Genomic DNA, 6129 nt, shown 5'->3' with positions numbered 1-6129 from the left:
TTTAGTGCACCAGGGAGGTCTTGATTGTGCTTTAGGGCTCCAGGGAACACAATTGTGATCACTTGAGCTAACAGGAGGGAGAGTCTCAGGCTTCCAGAACAATGATTTCATGTTCTTGATAATCATGTCAAGGATGGCTTCACCTCTGGTGTTATTATGAAACCCCTGTTTGTTACCTAGGCAGATGTCATGGACTCTGAGGTGATTAAAGTCTCTGAGAATTACAAGTCCAGTGTCTGGATACTTAGTACAAAGCAGGTCACATGAGGCTATTAGATGTTCAATGAGTTCATCCTGATGTGGTGATTGGGGTGGTGAATACACCACACGCACACACACACACACACACACACACAGCCCCCCCCCCCCCCCCCCCCCCCACACACACCCCCTCCACAACCGCCCCCCTGTACACCAGAGACTGATGGAACACAGTACAGTACAACACCACCACGGCTAGTGGTTCGGCATTTGGCAAAGTGTTGCTGTCATTTCCCAGTAATTCTTCAGGCACGTGGGGAGTAAACCAAGTTTCTGAAATTGCAGCCACACCTACATGTTTTTTTAATCAAGATAGCCTCGAACTCATCAATCTTGTTTATAAGAGATCTGGGGTTCAACAGAAAGTTGGTAGCATAGCATAGTTATATGCTCTATTGTTCACTACCTTGACTTTGATTAGATTTGATTGTGATTTGTCCCCAGAATTCCTAGGTCCAAAAAATCGGGGGTGTTCTGGGGAAGCAGATTGTTTAAGCCTCTTCAGGAATTCCATAGAGTAGTTTAATACAGGTGCCATTTCTGCTGTTACTACACAAAGGATAGGAAACTTGTCTGCAATTCAGTCTAAACACTGTTCCAAACCGCATCATTAATACAACACTTTGACAATATCAAGTGGATGGCAACTCGAAAAAGATATATTTACTGGATTCTAAATTCACTTCACCATGCAGAAACACATGAGGCAGCCATCTTGGGCGGCACATTGACAGATCGCACAATTCAGAGAGGTCTTCTCCTTTGACACCTGGCCGCACCCATGTCATCTAACACCACACTGAGAACCCTCCAGGGACTGTTTCAGATGAAGGGTACTACTGTGGCAGCAAAGAAAGGTAGACATAGTGAGGAGATTCCCATGTCCATCCACCAAAAACCAGGAACAGGCTTTCTGTGGGCTGGTGGGATGTTATTGATGCTTTGTGCCACACTTCTCCACAGCCTTGTCGCTGTCAGTCCTGACTAAGAGAGGCCAATCCAAGAAGGTCCAATGGACGCCAGTTGTGGAGGAAGTATTTCAGGCCCTGAAAACCACAATAACATCCAAGCCTGTCCATCACATGCTGGACTTCAGCAGGCCATTCCATCTGTACGCTGATGCTTCTGAAACAGGGCTGTGACCTGTACTGTTTCAGGGCCTCAACAATGAGGAACAGGCAAGAAACATGTTCAGCACTACACATTAGAGACAGATAGCCATTCAGCTGAGGAAACAAACATAACAAAAGCACATAGAGAAATGGTGGGAAACCCTAAGTAGACAAGACAGGCAGCTTATCTAGGAACCAAACAAGTGCCAGTTAAAAGAGCAAGTCCAGAGAGAGGTAAAGGGAGAGAAAAGAGGAAACTAATGTTTTTGCTCTCCTACAGACTCAATCTGAGCTGCCTTCCTCACTACCTGCTGTTGCCTGGGTAGTCCAGAAGAGGACGTGTTTCCCTTTCAACCAGGAGCCCAGGGTTCAAAACCCTCTTGGGTCCTTGGAGATCCTGCCCTCAACCAGAGCCAGTGACCAGCCCCACTCCACACTGAGGTCTTGCAGTCCAGCACCCTGAGCACTACAGCCTCTTGCACAGTCTGACAATAAAGCACCCTTCCAAAAGTTAAGACTTCCTTTCAATCTCTTATCTCCTAGTGAAGGAAATAAGAATCAGAGGCAGTATTAAGTACCTGCTACTTGCATGCTGCCCTTCATATCTACCTGTTAGCTTTGACTGTGTTAGAGCTACTGCCCATATACGTGATGAGCACTCCAGCAGAAGGATGATGGACCACAGTCCTGGACAGACCTCATAGATATTTTTCTTATGGTGTATACATAATTATCTATGAATTAGTCCAAACACCCCAGTTAATATTTTCTATACATTCCATTATTTTTATCATAGTATTATAATTTATAAATTAAAAACCTTCTCTGACCATGGTTTCCTCTTATCCTATCCTAAAGATGTTTTTCCTTGTCACTGTCGCCTTAGACTTGCGCAGCAGGGGCATCAGGTGTGGCATCCTGTAAAGGTGCTTTGTGACATTGTCCATTGTGAGGAGACCTACAAAAATAAAACTGAATTTCTTGGGAAACAGCCAACCAAATAGGCATCCCTGGTTTAAATTCCATTCCCATTGATGAGACATACCTTACTTGTCAAGCCAAATGCAATATTTATAAAACTGGTGCCTGTAAACCAATAACAGTTGGATTACTGGTTTTGAGCAGCTCTATCTCATCCTCCCTAATGCTCCTGGGTGATCTCAACTCTCACATTCACTCCACAACCTGTGATTTAACCTTAGAATTGCGTGAAGAGCTTAGCTGATTTAACTTAATGCAACATCTTACCATAGACATGTCCTGGCACTTGTTTGTTCCACTGGAGACACCCTCCAGACCCTCTCTGGCAAGATCTCATCTTCTTTGATCACCTGGCTGTCTTCATGGACACTCTTATGTCCAAGCCAAAACACAAATGTCTCATTGTCTCTTGACCAGACATGAAGACTGCTCACTGGACCTCATCCCCTCCTTCTTGGTCAAGTCATGTCTCCAAATGATCAGTCATCTCATTGTCTCATCAACTTCTCCTCCCCACTGGCTCTCTCCCCCCTGCCCTCAAACTGGCTGTTATCTCCCCATTCTAAAATGTCCTGGATCCTGACATCCACAATTGCTATGTCCCTGGACTTATGGTCAAAAAATCAGTGATTGTGCTATTGTATGTGCATTGTCAAGAAACAAGGTGATACTGGATCCAAGTGTTGAGTAAACGTTTAACTAACTAGTTTAACTAACTAGTTTAACTAATTAGGTTTTCACCAGACCTGCTTTCTGGAACAGCCCCCAGGCCAGAGACAGCCAGAGGTCAGTAAATCACAGGTATGTCAGAGGCAATGAAGCAGAGTATTCATAACCCAGTCCAGGGTCATTGCACAGCATCAGCGGTAGGCTTATCAGAGAGAGAGAAATAATCAGCGACTGGGAAACAAACCATAGAGAGTCAAAATCACACATATAACAACAGGCCTAAGAACTCAGAGGATCAGAGATTTGGCAAAGAACCTTGGGGAAAAACTGAGTCTTCGCAGTAAACCAGAGAGAGCCAATAGACGGGATACAGGTGCACATGATAACTGAATCATTCAAATGATGATTAGAAAGTAGGGGCACTGGAGTGCCACTAGGTGGAAACAGCAGAGCTGGAAGCTGGAGGTGTGTCAATGTCTTGTGCTTTCTGTCTCTGTCATTGTTGTTCTGCTAAGTGTAGTTCTAACTAAGTGGATGGCAGATCCAGAATGTCATTGGTGAGCTAACGGTTGAATATGGTTGAAATTTGGTGAAAGTAAAATCCAGCGTCTGAAGGGGAAACTTCTACGCCTCCTGCTGTCATTTGGTTTGGCCATCAAAGCAACCTCAGTCATTGTCTTCGTTATTGTTGATGGAATGTTATAAGTTTCATAATGGGTTCTCTTAGTGAGTGTTTTTGGTAAATATGAATAGATGCTTTTATTACAGAATTGAAATTCCCATTGAGCCATATTGGAGCTCTGAGACTTCTTTATATTGTAGCAACTTTCAGAATATATTCAAACAATTTTAAGTTGGTTTTGGTGTTATCTCAAAATAAGACCTATTGTAAAGGTTAAACATCCTCTTTCTTTCAGACACAATTTCTGATTTTGGTTTGCTAGGTACATAGGTAAATTAATGCATGCTATTTTTTTATTTTTATTATATTTCTTTTGGTTAGGTTAAGCAGTTCACAGATTTATGATGACTATAGTTTAGTGTTGTCCCTGGTTATTTATTTTACTCCTCATCTTTATGTAAAAACAAATATACTTGAGACTTCTTTGTGGTTGAAGTTGGCTTGGTCGCTGGACCATCATCTTTATAATCTGTTCCTTTGATCATGCCCCAGTCGTACGTTTAAAATACCAGCAGCTACAGACAAACTTCCCTGTAAACCGCAAATGAAAAGTATCCCCAGTGTGCTGCAAGGTGCTTGGCCTCACCCATCATCCTCTACATACTTTGTCTTGATCGTATCATCAAGCACCACAGCCTTCATTTCCAATGCAAAGCTAAACGGGTCAGACTAATAAGGTCAACTTATCTCTATAATGAGCTGGACTCTTGCCATGAGAAATGACATTTATGACATAAGATGCTGAGGGCCAAGTAAAGGATTTTCTGGGGAACTGCTACAAGTAAATAACTGAGACATTGCTGTGGTGATCAGAATATGTCACATTACTGCAAAGTGAGTGATAAAACAGTGGTAAAAGCAGACAGGACCTTCTTCCAGGACAGGGTGACAAAGGACATCAGAGCTTCCACCAAAGAACATGATACACTGTCTCTGGGGCCAAGTCAGTAAGCAAGTTGAAAAGTTCAAGGACTAAATGTCACAGTCTTCTAACTGCAAGTGCAAAAAATGATACTTCTTTCTCACAACTGCAAAACATTTGAAAAATGTCAAGAAAAAAATCTGAGTTAAAATCTGAGGTAATACTTGTATTTCTCACATTTGCAACTAGGACCATATTTATCTCCATATTTTGCCTTTGAGCGATAGAATCATGTCCTACTTGGCAAAAGTCAAATTGTCAACCCATTATGTTTTAATAGCAAGCCATATGTTGAACTGAACAGACTTGTTTCAACAGGAAATATGTGTGATACAGACCCTGTGGAGGCACTGCGGTAAAAATACTCTTGAGTTCTGAAAGTATCCTACAGACTCAATTGAATATTGAATATTAACTTGATTTATCAGTCAGATCCACGTTTTAATACTTTATATGTACAATAATTATCAAGTATTTCTATTGTGATTGACCTGTCATTAACCAATGTTTTTGTGTTTATCCTTTAATTTGTTTGTCTTTTGATAAAGTAGAAGTTTTTTATAATCTAATTTTTACTCAGACTGGTTTGTGGTCCAGTACTGGATGATAACCAGTACAAATGAAGTCTAATTCTTAGAGTTATGAATGAACTGTGGGGAGAGACAGTGATGTGTCTGTCTGTCCTTCCAAAATAAATTGACCATGACAGGTTTCTGCTTTATGATGTATGACTTATGACAGATAAAAGGACACAAATGGGATTTGTGTGTGTGTGTGTGCGTTTTGAGCTAACTCACAACCTGTCCTTGTCTGTTTTCATTGTTTGTTCTTTAAGGGTGACAGTGTTCTGTAGAGTTTTTTGTGTTTTGTAACTTGAAGTGACCTCCACACTGCACACATTTTCAGTGAAATGACAGAATTCAGCTTTGTATTTCAAAGTCAGTCAAACAAAAGGCTGCATGTAGATCCTTACTGATGAGAGAGAGTGGCTGTGGAGTTCTGGGTTCGATTCATGAAACTGACAGCTGTCTTTTATTAAAACACTTCAATCCCAAGGCTGCCCTGGATGCTTGGTCCCTCTAGACAAAATTGTCAGCTAAATTAATCGGTATAAATAAAATAAAAACAAAATTGGCTGACACAGGCTTTCAGTGGAATCAGCCAATCACAAACAGGGCTCTGATGACACACACAAAGTAAGAATCATTAAAGCCCTATTTGTGATTGTCTGATTTCACTGAAGGCCAGTGAATATTGCCATCCAGACATCATTATGAGTTATCTCAAGACCCTGGAACTCCCCAGATCCTGGTGGAATCACTGTTCATTCACATAGACTGTGACACACTCAGTGTAGAATTCAGGTGTGCGTGTGTGTGCGTGCGTGCATACGTGTGTATGTGTGTGTGTGTGTCTGTGTGTGTGTTTGGGAGGTAGATCTGGGAGTGGCGTTACTGAAACGTGGTGGATACTGCAGGGTCTGAATATTAATGCTGAAGTTC

Source organism: Chanos chanos, chromosome 3 (assembly GCF_902362185.1).
Source record: "Chanos chanos chromosome 3, fChaCha1.1, whole genome shotgun sequence".
NCBI lineage: Eukaryota > Metazoa > Chordata > Actinopteri > Gonorynchiformes > Chanidae > Chanos > Chanos chanos.
This window is presented reverse-complemented; position numbering follows the sequence as displayed.